Below are 15,509 nucleotides of genomic sequence, written 5' to 3' on the forward strand. Positions count from 1 at the left end.
ACCTGAATATGCTCTATGAACTCGTCATCAAGGCTACCTTTGCCCATTTGATTTGTCCAACCCATATGAAGATTAAAATCTCCCACAATTATTGTAGTACCTTTCTCACAATCCCAGTATTTTTTGATTTGCATTATATCCTATGTAGCAGCTACTGACGACTCTCACCAGTGACTTCTTTCCCTTGCTTTTTTCTTTCTTCTTTACTTTTTATACCAGTTCTGGTTACCACACTTCAGGATACATGTGAGGGTCCTTGAGAGGGTGCAGCAGAGATTTACCACAATGGTTCCATGGATGGGGGATTTTAGCTACAGGGTTAGGTTGGAGCAGTTGGGGCTGTCCTCCTTGGAGGAAAGGAGATTTGATAGAGGTGTACAAGATTATAGGTTTGGATAAGGTAGGTAAGAAAAACCTGTCCCTGTTGGCGGATGATACAAGGACTTAAGGGACACAGATTTAAGATTTGGGACAAGAGATGCAGCAGGAAATGAAGAAAAACTTTTTTGCGCAGTGAATGGTAATGACCTGGAATTCGCTGCCCACGAGGGTGGTGGAAGCAGAGACAATCAATGATTTTAAAGGGAAATTGAATGGGCAATTGAAGGAATTAAACTTGCAGGACTATGGGGATAGACTGGGGGAATGGGACTGACTGGTTTGCTCCATAGGGATCCAGCTTGGACTGAATGGGCGGTGGCCTCCTTCTGTGTTGTAAATGACTCCATGAATACACTTTACTTGAAAGAGTAATCAGAAAAAGGCAATGTCCAAAGGTCTTCAAATCTTGCCGTTTTAATTCCGACCTATGCATGTACCACAATAGGACCTGCTCTTCCAATCTCTATTTATTTCATTTGGGATTGTACTCTGAATTGCCTGTTATTATTTCAGTGATTAGCTATCTATGGGAATGGTTTTCACACTAAAGAGCCTTGCAGCTGGTCAAGATGTGGTCTTACATTCAAATGCCAGTTTCGGCCATGTTTAGTGCAAGATGCCATCTTTGTAAAAGAGTTGAAGTGTGCGCTCGAAACAGCTACCTATAGGCTTGTTAAGTGGCAGATTGCCAGTTTGTTAAGTGGCAGATTGCCAGTTAAATTGTTTACTGGCACTCATTTGCATGGCTAACACTTTTTTTTATGCTTGGCATTTGCCAGCAAGGCCAACATTTATTGCCCATCCCTAATTGCTCTTGAAAAAGTGGTTGTGAATCACTTTTGAGAAACCCTTGAGCCCATGTACTGTAGCCCCATAGTGCTATTAGGAAGGGAATAGTGCTGAGTCAGGATGCTGTGTGACTTTGAGGGAAACTTGCAATAGGTGCTGTTCCCATCCACCTGTTGTCCTTGTTCTTCTCAGTGCTATAAGTCATGGTGGGGGATGGGGTGCCATGGGCTTCTTTGTCCTGACTGATGTAAAGCTTCTTGAGTGTCGTTGAAGTTGCACTCATCCAACCAAGTGTGGAGAATTCCATCATATTCCTGACTTACAAATTATAGATGGTGCACAGGCTTTGGGGAGTCAAGGAGGTGAGCTACTCACAGCAGATCTGCTCTTTAGCCACAGTATCTATTTGGCTGGATCAGTTCCTAGAGCTGAGATGACTGACCTCCAACAATCACAACCATCCTTCTTTGTGCTAGGCATGACTCCAAACAGCAGAGAGTTTCCCCCCGATTCCCACTGACTCGAGTTTTGCTAGGGCTTCTTGATGCCACACTCATTAAAATGCCTTGATGTCAAGGGCAATCACTCTCACCTCACCTCGGAAGTTCAGCTCTTTTGTCCATGTTTGAACCAAGGCTGTTATGAGGTCAGGAGCTGCGTGGCACTGGCAGAACCCAAAATGGCCGTCAGTGAGCAGGTTATTGCTAAGCAAGTGCTGCTTGATAGCACTGTTGATGACCCCTTCCATTACTTTACTGACGACCGACAGTAGACTGATAGGGATGATTGGCTGGGGTGGTTTTGGCCTACTTTTATGTACAGGACAAACCTCGGCAATTTTCCACATAGCCGGGTAGATGCTAGTGTTGTAGCTGTACTGGAACAGCTTGGTTAGGGGGCACAGCAGGTTCTGGAGCATATGTCTTCAGTACTATTGCCGGAATATTGTCAGGACCCATAGCCAGTATCCAGCGCCTTCAGCCGTTTCTTGATATCACGTGGAGTGAATCGGGGACCTCTGGAGAAGGCTGAAATAGATCATCAACTCAACACTTTTGGCTAAAGATTGTAGCACTGCTGTGCTGGACTTCTCCATCATTGAAGATGGGGATATTTATGGAGCCTCCCCTTCCAGTGAGTTGTTTAATTGCCCACCACCATTCTTGACTGGATGTGGCAGGACTGCAGAGCTGAAATCTGATCCATTGGTTGTGGGGTCGCTTAGCCTTGTCTATCACTTGCTGCTTATGCTGTTTGGCACGCAGGTAGTTCCGTGTTATAGCTTCACCAGGTTGACACCTCATTTTTAGCTATGCCTGGTGCTGTTCCTGGCATACCCTCCTCTTCATTGAACCAGGGTTGATCCCTTGGATTGATGGTAATGGTAGAGTGGGGAATATGCCAGGCCAGGAGTTTACAGATTGTGTTCGAGTACAATTCTGCCACTGCTGGTGGCCCACAGCGCCTCGTGGATGCCCAGTCTTGAGTTGCTAGATCTGTTCAAAATCTATCCCATTTAGCACGGTGGTAGTGCCACACAACACAATGGAGGGTATCCTCAATGTGAAGGCAATGTTTTCCCTCCACAACGACTGTGCAGTGGTCACTCCTACCGATACTGTCATGGACAGATGCATTTGCGGCAGGTAAGTTGGTGAGGATGAGGTTAAATATGTTTTTTTCCCCTCTTGTCGCTTCCCTCACCAATCCAGCAGCTATATCCTTTAGGACTCAGCCAGCTCAGTCAGTAGTGGTACTACCAAGCCACTCTTGTGGACGGACATTGAAGTGCCCTTGCCACACTCAGTGCTTCCTCAAGGTGTTCAACAAGGAGTACTGATTCATCAGCTGAGGGAGGGCGGTACCTGGTAATCAAAAGCAAGTTTCCTTGCCCATGTTTGACCTGATGTCATGGGATCTGGAGTCGATGTTCAGGGTTCCCAGGGCAATTCCCTCCTCTGACAGTTCCTCTGACATGTCCTCCTTCTTTCTTAACCGAGGTTTTCCACCCACGGTCGTTGACAGGGCCCTCAACCGTGTCCGGCCCATCCGCCCTCATGCCTTCTCCTCCCTTCCAGAAACATGATAGGGTCCCCCATGTCCTCACCTATCACCCCACCAGCCTCCGCATTCAAAGGATCATCCTCCGCCATTTCCGCCAACTCCAGCATGATGCCACCACCAAACACATCTTCCCTTCACCCCCCCTGTCGGCATTCCGTAGGGATCGCTCCCTCCGGGACACCGTGGTCCACTCCTCCATCACCCCCTACTCCTCAACCCCCTCCTATGGCACCACCCCATGCTCACGCAAAAGATGCAACACCTGCCCCTTCACTTCCTCTCTCCTCACCGTCCAAGGGCCCAAACACTCCTTTCAAGTGAAGCAGCATTTCACTTGCATTTCCCCCAACTTAGTCTACTGCATTCGTTGCTCCCAATGTGGTCTCCTCTATATTGGAGAGACCAAACGTAAACTGGGCGACCGCTTTGCAGAACACCTGCGGTCTGTCTGCAAGAATGACCCAAACCTCCCTGTCGCTTGCCATTTTAACACTCCACCTTGCTCTCTTGCCCACATGTCTGTCCTTGGCTTGCTACATTGTTCCAGTGAAGCCCAACGCAAACTGGAGGAACAACACCTCATCTTCCGACTAGGCACTTTACAGCCTTCCGGACTGAATATTGAATTCAACAACTTTAGGTCATGAGCTCCCTCCCCCATCCCCACCCCCTTTCTGTTTCCCCCTTCCTTTTTTTTCTAATAAATTATATAGATTTTTCTTTTCCCACCTATTTCCATTATTTTTAAATATCTTAAAATCTTTTATACTCTCCCCACCCCCACTAGAGCTATACCTTGAGTGCCCTACCATCCATTCTTAATTAGCACATTCATTTAGATAATATCACCAACTTTAACACCTGTGTTCTTTTGTTCTATTGTTGTTGCCATCTTTTGATGATCTGCTTCTTCTCTGCTTGTTTGTCCCTACAACCACACCCCCCCTCCACTTCTCTCTCTCTCTCCGCACCCCCCCCCACCCCCCACCCCCCCCACACACCTTAAACCAGCTTATATTTCAACTCTTTCTTGAACTCGAACTTAAGTTCTGTCGAAGGGTCATGAGGACTCGAAACGTCAACTCTTTTCTTCTCCGCCGATGCTGCCAGACCTGCTGAATTTTTCCAGGTAATTCTGTTTTTGTTAAGGATGAGATTGCCATTGTCGATGCTGGGTAATCCGGTTCCATTCCTTTTTTGTAACTTTGTGGCGGTTTGTTACAACTGAGTGGCTTGCCATTTGAGGGCATTTGAGAGTCAACCACATTGCTGTGGGCTAGACCAGGTAGGGGCGACAGATTTCCTTCCCTAAAGGACATTGTGAACCAATCAACAATGACAAATCACTGGACTTTTAATTCCTGTGGTGAGACTTGAACCCAGGTTCCCAGGGAATAACACTATGCCATCGCTTCACCATTTCTGTTCCTTTTTTTCTAGTGATCGGTATTGTATTTATTCTCCACCCCCCCCCCCCCCCCCCCCCCCCACCCCCCCAACCCCCACCACCCCCAACCTTTGCCTCTGGATTATTTAGTATTTTTGGAATGCTATTAATGTCTTCTACCGTGAAGGCTGATGCAAAGTATTTATTCAACTCCTCTGCCATTCCCTGGTTTCCCATTATTATTTCCCTAGCCTCATTCTCTCAGGGGCCTATGTTCATTTTGGCCTCTTTCTTCCTTTTTATATATTTAAAGAAGCTTTTACTGTCTGTTTTTATATTACTTCCTAGTTTACCCTCAAAGTTTATTTTCTCCCTCTGTTATTTTTTGGTCACCTTTTCACACAGAATCACAGTGCAGAAGAGGTCTTTCGGCCCATCGAGTCTGCACCGACACATGATAAACACCAGATCTACCTACCTAATCCCATTTGTCAGCACTTGGCCCATTGTCTTGAATGTTATGACGTGCCAAGTGCTCATCCAGGTACTTTTTAAAGGATGTGAAGCAACCCACCTCCACCACCCTCCCAGGCAGTGCATTCCAGACCGTCACCACCCTTTGGGTATAAAAATTTTTCCTCACATCCCCCCTAAACCTCCTGCCCCTCACCTTGAACCTATGCCCCCCTGTGACTGACCCTTCAACTAAGGGGAACAGCTGCTCCCTATCCACCCTGTCCATGCCCCTCATAATCTTGTACACCTCGATCAGTCTTCTCTGCTCCAACGAAAACAACCCAAGTCTATCCAACCTCTCTTCATAACTTAAATGTTTCATCCCAGGCAACATCCTGGTGAATCTCCTCTGCACTCCCTCCAGTGCAATCCTTCCTATAATGTGGCGACCAGAACTGCACACAGTACTCCAGCTGTGGCCTCACTAAGGTTCCATACAACTCCAACATGAGCTCCCTACTTCTGTAATCTATGCCTTGATTGATAAAGGCAAGTGTCCCATATGTCTTTTTGTTGGTTTTTAAAATTTTCCCAATCCCCTGGCTTACCACCAGTCTTTACCACATTGTCCAACTTCCGTGCGCTACTTCAGAGCACAGCCATGTCCATGAGAATCCACCAAGCATGCCACAGATGTTCCCCCAGTGTGCCGTTGGTGTTGGGCTGTAACAACCTCTGCTCCTTGGATGTCCGTGATGTGAGCAAGGCCCTGGCAGGTAAGTCCCGATCTCTGCACGTCAGTTATCAAGACCTGTTCTACATTGGCGTGTTTTCCCGCTGACATGGGCGGACGATCCAGCAGAGGGGGCGATTCAGGCATGCAGGCCTAATAATGAGATGTTGATGTATTAAGATGAGGATCTAGATGTCTGATGGCAGAGAATGCAGCCTGCCATCAGCAGGCTGAGCAGGCAATCACAAACTGGTTTCACGCCGTCATGAAACTGATCACGCCATATTGTCCGCTCATGCCACCGAACACACCCAGCGCCAGCGAGCACAGAAAATCCCAGCCAGAGAGTGTTACTGATGTCTGGGTCTTTTACTGAGAAATCCAGGACTCTATCTTGGTTGCATCTGCCATTTATTGTGTAGTATGGTGTGTTTGACCGTAGTTGGTTTCTTAATTCGCCTGTACCTCATACTTACAGGATAAGATAGATATTGTAAATTGCTTTATCTTTCTCACCTTGCACAGGAAAATTTGTTTATGTTTGATCAAACTGCGTGGAATCTTATGGCTTTCTTCACTGAGCAAGCATTTTGAGCCTCAAACTTTATCTATTTTAAACAAAACGTTATTGGTCCCCAACTAGATATTACCAACAATTTGGGGATCTGGCCAAGGATCATAACACAATCCAAAGGACATTGATGGTAGCAGGTTCCGTGATAGCAACGTTATTGAACGTCAAGTGGAGGTACTTAAATGATCTCTTGTTGGATAAGGTCATTGCCTGGTGTTTGCATGGCGCAAATGATTCATGCACTTATCAGCTCAAACCTGAATGTTGTCCAGATCTTGCTGCATGCACTCAAGGACTGTTTCAGTATATGAGGAGTTACAAATGGAACTGAACACTGTGCAATCATCAGTGAACATCCCCACTTATAATGGAGGGAAGGATGAAGCAGCTGAAGATGGTTGGGCCTAGGATACTGCCCAGAGGAACTCCTGCAGTGATATCCTGGGGCTGAGATGATTGACCTTGAACAACTACAACTGTCTTCCTTGGTCTGACTCCAACCTGTGGAGAGTTCCTTCTCCTAATGCCCTTTCCTAACAGTGATCTGCTATTTGGGAGTAAATGAGTCACTGCTGAGGATTTTGAGCACTACTTTAAGGAATATTCACTTTTACTATTTGCTTCCTGCTGGAAAGTTGAAGGTGGCTTTTGAAACACATCTGAAGACTTTCTGGGAATTCTCTGAGGACTTCACCTAAATAGAGTAAATGCTATTCTGACTTATTGAACGCCTAATAAGCATCACCAGGAGAAAGGGAGCACTTGGTCATGGGCACCTGTTTAGCGGTCTTCTTTACTTTGCAGGAGGAATGGGAAGAGGACATGAGACAAGGCAGAGCAGCATCATCTGCTGCAGGAGATGATAATCAGCACCATTTGCGATTCCACAGATACTGAAGCAGTCCATATCCAAATGCAGCAAGGCCCAAAGGTCAGACAAGTGGCAAACAATATTCGTGCCACACAAATGCCAGGTAATAACCATCTCCAACGAGAGAGAATCTAAACAATGGTCCTTGACATTCAATGGCATCACCATCACTGAATCCCCCGCTATTAATTTCCTTGAGATCACCATTGACCAGAAACTAAACTGGACTAGCAATATAAACACTGTGGCCACAAGAGCAGGTCAGAGACAAGGAATTCTATGGCGAGCAACTCGTCTCCTGATTCCCCAAAGCCTGTCCCCCATCTACAAGGCACAAGTCAGAAGTGTGATGGAGCACTGTCCACTTGCCTAGATGAGGGCAGCTCCAACAGCACTCAAGAAGCTTGACATCATCCAGGACAAAACAGCCCACTTAACTGGCACCCTATTCATTTCATCCACCACCGACACAGAGTGCCAGCAGTGTACACCATCAACAAGATCCACTGCAGAAACTCACCAAAGTTCCTTAGACAGCACCTTCAAACCCATAACTGCTACCATCTAGAAGGGCAAGGGCAACAGATACGTGGGAACGCCATGAGCTGGAAGCTCCCCTCCAAGCCACATACCATCCTGACTTAGAAATATATCAACATTCATTCACTGTCGCTGGGTCAAAATCCTGGAACTCCCTCCCTAACAGCACTGTGTGTATACCTACGCTACATGAACTGCACTGGTTTAAGAAGGAAGCTCACCACCACCTTCTCAAGAGCAATTAGGGATGGGCAGTAAATGCTGGCCTAGTCAGTGATGCCCACATCCCATGAATGAATAAAGAGGGCGGGGTTGCATCCCCCCCTGCCCCCCTCTCCCACCCCCCCCGCCCCATCCCACCCCCCCCCACCCCCGCCCCTCCCCCTCCCACCACCCCCTCTCCCGCCCCCTCTCTCCCACCCCACCCACCTCTTCCCCCCACCGGGTACAGGATATGCCTCCTCTTTTGGATCTCCTTCATGGGGATCTCCAACGTTTGGTGTATGAACCATCTCCTTCGTTTCTGAGTCATTCTGAATTATGCCAATGTGGGCCAGTAAGTGTATTCCAAACCATCAGTGGAAGTGAGTTAGCACATTCCACATGTACTGTACCACAAAATTTGCTTCTAATTAATGTTTGAGTGCTAAACCTGCAGGTGTTTGTGTTGAAGCCTCCAGGCAAGTTGAAAGTATGATAATCAGCAAGTAGGCCCAAAATTGTCTGCTAAAATCAGATTTTCAAGCATGTCTTATTAACATAGTATACGTCATGCTTGTTTTCATCTTTTCACCAAAATTTAGGTCAAATGGCCTCTCTGTTCCACTATATTTGGTAAAGCACTTACAAGACAAATGAAGTTAATTTAATTGAATCGATTAAACAGATCTGCAAAAATCTGGTTTGCACACTAAAGGCTGGGACCTTCAACTTAGTATGAAGGTCAACAATCATCTTTTGATATTCAGCAAGTGATGATATTATTTTTCACCAGATTGTACCTTGGGAAAGTATGCATTGATTTTTTTTTCCACCACAGACTAATATAATGTCTTGAAGCAATGCATTCTCCATCAGTGTTAAATGGAATTTCAGATTGTGAATGACTTTTGCAATAGCTATTTTCTATTTGAAACAGAGAAGCATCAAGATTGTGAAGGTCTGGTATCAATTATATTATTACAACTCAAGACAGTAAGAAAATCTAGATATGGAATAAAAGTACCCCAGCAGTGATGAAATGAAATGAAAGTATTCCTATGACTACAAATTATACCATCAGATAGTATCGATCTTCCACCAGTTTCTATTTACAAACGGCAACTGACTAAAGAGTTAATGAAACTTCTCAGTGAGCTACCTTTCAATAACATTAGCCGACTATATGAGTTTCAAGGAATGTTACGAAACCTACAAATAATTACCACAGTTAAATAACTTTTTTTTCTAAAATTGTCTGGTAGATGCCTCGTTTTGAAGTAACCACTATTAAGCAAAATAACGAAACGTGTGATCAATATAGACAAAATATAATTTTTCTTTTTGGCACAGCTCTTAAAGATCTTCAGAGCAGCGTGATTTCTGCCCATGGCTTGCCTAAGCAGTTGACCTCAGCCTCTTTCCCATGATCAGGGTTATTTATATAATGGCTGTAGGTGCCAGGACAATATATGACACTGCTAAGGTGGTACCTTAGATGGTGCCTTACGTGTGAGGGAGGGAAATTGCTTTGGCAAGACTGAAGGTGTTGGCCGAAAATAATTCTTTTTGGAAAGAAAGATTCAAAAATATCCCCCCTTAATTAGTGCAATCAATGGCTCTGCTACTGACTGGCTTAGTGAAAATCCTACCTAAATTTAACTCAGTTTCTACTGTGCCTCAGGACAGCAATGCCAGGACACAAATGATGGGTAATATGTGGCAGGGCTTCATCCCATTATTTGCAACCTATTATAATGAGCACATCCATACTTGGGCTGAAATAATCCATGCTTCAGATCACTTCCAGCAAGAAATTCTGGAAATGGCATCAGGCTGTAGGTGCCAGGAGAACAACTTCCTGCCTAACCTTGTTCCTGCCCACTCAGTTTACACCAGTGCATTGGCAAAACATTGATCTCCCCACCTTTTGATAAGATTTGAGCTAAGAGCTAAAGTTTAAAGCACGTCTTTTGCTACTTATTAGTGTTTGAAGTGGTATCATAGAAGGATCAGGGTCAGAGGAGTTGCGAGCAAAAACATTCAAAAGAAGGGGGATAAGAGAAACCAATATTGTGCTATATGGGAGAACTGCTTTCTAGAAAGATTAATTGAACACATGCATTTAATGGGTTGTTCCTCCATTTCAATTATATTCACATTTTACAGGTAATTGGAATTCTGTACAGCTAGGCACACTATGAAGAAATCAAAGTGTTACAACACTTGGCAAGTTTTGTTTTTACACTCAGAATAGCAACTGTTTTTCCTGCAATAAAAGCAAAATGGGAAGTGTGGGTACAAGAGATTGTGTTCAGAGACTAAATTATACTTTCACATCACTACAGCTTTGTTTTTCTGAGTTTTCAGATGTTGCTCAAGGGTTGGTTGGCACAATTAAACTTCCCTACAGCATATTTTACAGGGTGGGAGTGGGGAGATCATGATTGTTTGAAAGGAAGATGAAAATAACAAATATTATTCATTTCTGCATAATGCATGAGAAGCAAATTATTCCTGCTTGTTTAATTAAACAATTTAAATCAAAGAGGAATCAGTAATCAAGAAACAGGCACTTGAGTACTAGAAACCGGAATTAGAATAAAAACAGATGTCACTTAATAGTACTCACAATGAGTTAATTCAAGAGGCTAGATGAATTGTCATATTTGAACCCCAGATTTAATATTGTTAAATTTAAAAATGTACTAATAGCAGAAGGGTTTAACTGTATGCTTAGTTTTATGTTTCTACCTGCACCTACTCGATTTATAAAATTGATATATTTAGGCACTGGCGAGTGAATGTGATTAAAAAGAATAATTGATCATAATTTTGTTCCAGTGAACTGTTTATCTTGCTTTTGGATGAGGTTTCAGAAAAAAAGTAAAGGTCGTTTGGCCTTTTCGCCTGCCCGCTAACCTTAAGGTTGCACGGGTAGCGTGAAATTCAAGTTAATTACCTGGTTAATGGCCATAATAGGCCTATCACTTATCGGCAGGCACGCAGCCGACTTCAGCGCGCGCCAGCCAAATGAAATATCGTGAGACAGCATGATGATGTTGGGACGCATGCCCGATGTCATCGCGCATCATTTTACGTGCCAGCGTGTCGGGCCTGCTCCCACATGCCAAATGTAAAATCCTGGCCATAAAATAAGCCTGTGATTCAGTGTACAGATTATGATTGATTGCCTTCTTTTTATTTTTTCATGGGATGTGGGCATAGCTAGCAAGGTCAGCATTTGTTGCCCATCCCTAATTTCCCTTGAGAAGGAGGTGGTGAGCTGCCTTCTTGAATCACTGCCATCCATGTGCTGTTAGGAAGGGAGCTCCAGGATATTGACCCCGCGACAGTGCAAGAATGACAGGATGATGTGCAGCTTGGAGGGGAACTTGCAGGTGTGGTGTTCCAAAGCATTTTTCTTGTTCATAAAGAAGACACGCAGTTGCTTCCTATTTCCTTCAAATTAATTTATCTTACTACAGGCAACCCGATTATATTTTAATTTGATTTGTATTCCTCCATTCTCTAGAAAATAAGGAACATGATTAATGGAGTACATATTGGGGTGATTAGCTTATCACACTATATAGGACTATACAAAACGAATTGCCAACCTAAATTACCTTTGGATCAATTTTTAAGTTTAAAAAATAAAACATTCAAAGGGGGTGAAATTTGTCTTGGATGGTGGAACAAAATAGGCAACAGTAAATTGGTAGCCCATTTTAATTTCTGTCCTATTTTCAAAACAATTGGGTGGAATAATGCAGGCTGCCAATCCGCTATCGTGCATTTTATGCAACCACACAAGAAGAATTTCATCGCCATAGCTTTAGGAACATAGGAAGAGGAATAGGCTTTTTTGCCCCTCAAGCCTGTTCCACCATTCAATGAAATGGAACCTTGACTCCATTTCCTTAATACCTTTAGCTAGCAAAGATCTATCAACCTTCAACTTTGAATTATTAATTGAGCTAATGCACTGTTTTTAGTGGGAGACAATTCTGCACTTCTAAAACTCTTAGCGTGAAGATGTGTTTCTTAATTCCTCTCCTGAATGACCTGGTCTGAATTTAAGGTTTTGCCCCTTGTCCTAGGCTTTCCCTCTTTTTAGCTACCCAATCAATATCTTTCAAAATCCTAAACACATTAAACAAATCGATCTAATCTATATTTCGGGGAATGCAAGCCTCATTATGTAATCTCTCCTCATAATCTAACCTTGGAGTCCTGGTAACATTCTTGTGAATCTGCCCTACAGTCCATCCATGACCAATGTATCCTTTCTAAGAAGCGATTACTTTTTTTTAATTCATTCACGGGATGTGGGCTTCGTTGGCTGGGCCAGCATTTATTGCCTATCCCTAGTTGCCCTTGAGAAGGTGGTGGTGAGCTGCCTTCATGAACCACTGCAGTCCATGTGGTATAGGTACACCGACAGTGCTGTTAGGAAGGGAGTTCCAGGATTTTGACCCAGCAACAGTGAAGGAACAGCGATATATTTCCAAGTCAGGATGGTGAGTGACTTGGAGGGGAACTTCCAGGTGGTGGTGTTCCCATCTATCTGCTGCCCTTGCCCTTCTAGGTGATAGTGGTTGTGGGTTTGGAAGGTACTGTCTAAGGAGCCTTGGTGAATTCCTGCAGTGCATCTTATAGGTTTAAACAGCGAGTTGCAAGTAGCAAAACTTTTTCCCCTTAATATTCTAATCCTCCATACATAAAAACTAACAGTTCATAAACCTTTTTGACTTTTTTTGGAATTAGCTACCATATTTTAGTGATCTGTTTACTTGAATGCCTAAGTCTCTCTGGATCCCACTGTTTATAATTTTTCACCATTTCACCATTTAAAAGATATTCAAATCTATCTTTTCTCATTCCAAATTAGATGAACTCCCAGTTACCTGCATCGATATTTGTCTTGCCACAAATTTATCCACTCACTTAATCCATCAATGTCTTTTTGTCATTTTATGCTCCACATACACTACTTATTATCCCACCAATCTTTGTGTCATTTGCAAAATTGGATATATGGCTCTCTATTGTGTGATCTATGTCATTAGTAAGTGTAACGAATAATTGAAGCCCCAAAGCAGAGAAGCGGTTTCACCTCAGCATGGGATCCCTACTTGCCACTAAGCTCTGGAAGTTCTCGCAATGGATGTCATGGTCCTCAATCCCAGTAGTAATGAGATCTGGCACTTTCTCAAACTCACAGATGCCTTCACCAAATTCACAGGCTAATCCCATCCATGACCAAAAGGTCTCAACGATAGCCAGAGCATTAATACATGATTAATTCATCCATTTCAGTGCCCATGTCGGATCCACAGTGAACAAAGCCTCAATTTTGGGAGTTAAGATCCTACAGGAGCATTGTCAAGAGTCGCACTACCCCCTATCATCTGGAGGGTTATGGACAGTGCAAATGATTCAACCATACACTGCACGCCCGATTGCACACCTCACCTCTTGAGAGTAAGCAAAAGTGGCCTGAGTACCTTTTGGAACTGGTCTATGCTTATAATAGTACCCCACATTCCTCCACAGGTTACTCTCCACACTATCTCTTCTTTGGAAGAGACCCAGTCCTTCTCGTGCATCATCTCGTTGGGATCACCATGCTTCAGATGGAATATAATGTAGGGAAATATGAGGCTGTCCACTTTGGCAGGAAGAGAAAATCAGAATATTATTTAAATGAAGAGAGACTGTAGAATGCTGCAGTACTGGGTGTCCTTGTACATGAAACATAAAAAGGTACATGTCGGTAATTAGGAAGACAAAAGGAATCTTATCCTTTATTGCAAGGATGAAGAAGTGTAAAAGGAGAAAAGTCTTGCTACAACTCTACATTTGTGAGGCCACGCTGAGAGCACTGTAAACAGTTTTAGTCACCAGACTTGAGGAGGGATATACTTGCATTGAAGCAAGATTTGCTAGGCTGATTCCTGGGATGAAGGGCATTGACTTATGAGGAAAGGTTGAGCAGATTGGGTCTGTTTTCATTGGAGTTTAGAAGAATGAGAGGTGATCTTATTGAAACATAGAACATTCTGAGGGGGCTTGAACAGGGTAGATACTGACAAGATGTTTTCCCTTGTGGGGAAATCTAGAACTAGGGGACACAGTTTCAAAGGGCAGGATTTTTGCTGAGTCGTAGAGACTCCCAGGTCCTTCAAAAATGGCAGACGGGAGTCGATTCAGAGATTCCTACCACCTCCAATTTTCACCGGTGCGGGAGAAGGGTCTAGGCAGTGATCCCGCATCCTGAATTCTCAACCTGGCCAGCTCCATTGCAACTCCTAGCCACCACTGCCCCTCCCACTCCCCCACAATTTTTGTGAAGTTGGTCCATATACATATATATATATATATATATATATATATGTGTATATATAATACAGGACTCAATGTTCACAAACACTCAGAAGAGTTGTGAGCCATAGTCTGGGTGCAGGCACCTTTTGAAATATAACTTGAAAATGCTTTATCTATCTACTCCATGTGAACTCATGCCCCCAACCCACCCCCAGTGGTCCCTCATTCCCTCCATGCCAACACATGCTACACATCCACATTCATCTACATGTTCATGCCATTCATGCCAACTCATAGCATTTCCATGCCCCTTCAATCAGTACACACTCTGTACAGAACCAATAAACCCTATAGGAACAACGGCACATGTGGAAATGCTTAAAAAACAGCAATTCATAATTTTCTTTAAAAACTGCTGCTGCAACAACCCTATAAAAGTGTTAATTCACCAGACCGTTAAAGTATCAATAACAGAAGCTCTAAGCATTGACACCTCTTTATCTTGTGTAAATAAACAGTGAGCCAGTGACAAAATAGATCACAGAGAAAAAGCTTGTAATGGTATCAATCAAAGCCTTTTTGTGCACCAGTTTCAACAGTGAAGCCTTTGTTTCCAGATGCCCATAAGCAACATTGTAGTCCTAAATGGTTGTAGCTATATCCATCATATTATATATAAATATATACAAACACACCATGAAAATTCAACAATTTCTTGCCATTGCTTGATTCTCACGAGGAGCGGGACAGCAACTCTCATTTTCATGGGGCTAACAGCAGAATGACAGAAATTTGCAACATATGGCGTATTTCTTCCTTGCTACAAAGTGCTGGGACTTTTCCACCTTAATGTTGGGCACCATGAACTCAACATTTCTTTTCCAACAATTTCTGGGCCAAACTGTGAATTACTTCATGGTTGTTATCCCTGCCAAATATCTCATTGCAATTCCCTAACATACAATTCATGTAAGTCCTGACCGCTAAATCTAGCTTTGCTCTGTAGTCCATGAGCCATTTAAAAAAAATGTCCACATTACTGCTGCATTAATGACCTTCGATAATTGTATTTGGTTAAAGAACCCATTAACAATTTGAGAAGCAATGAAGTATCAATATCATTATTAGATGGCAGCAGGTTGCGAATTGTTCATTACTATTAACACAAATGCATTATCACAAATTG

At 43.5% G+C, this 15,509-nt stretch overlaps 1 protein-coding gene across 2 annotated transcripts in view; it reads right to left on the minus strand.

The window, feature by feature from the left end:
• The window catches only part of fstl5 (follistatin-like 5), a 1,008,072-nt gene that overhangs the window by 442,764 nt on the left and 549,799 nt on the right, over positions 1–15,509 (minus strand). The gene's annotated exons all lie outside the window — the stretch shown is intronic.

This window comes from Carcharodon carcharias, chromosome 1 (genome assembly GCF_017639515.1).
Source record: "Carcharodon carcharias isolate sCarCar2 chromosome 1, sCarCar2.pri, whole genome shotgun sequence".
NCBI lineage: Eukaryota > Metazoa > Chordata > Chondrichthyes > Lamniformes > Lamnidae > Carcharodon > Carcharodon carcharias.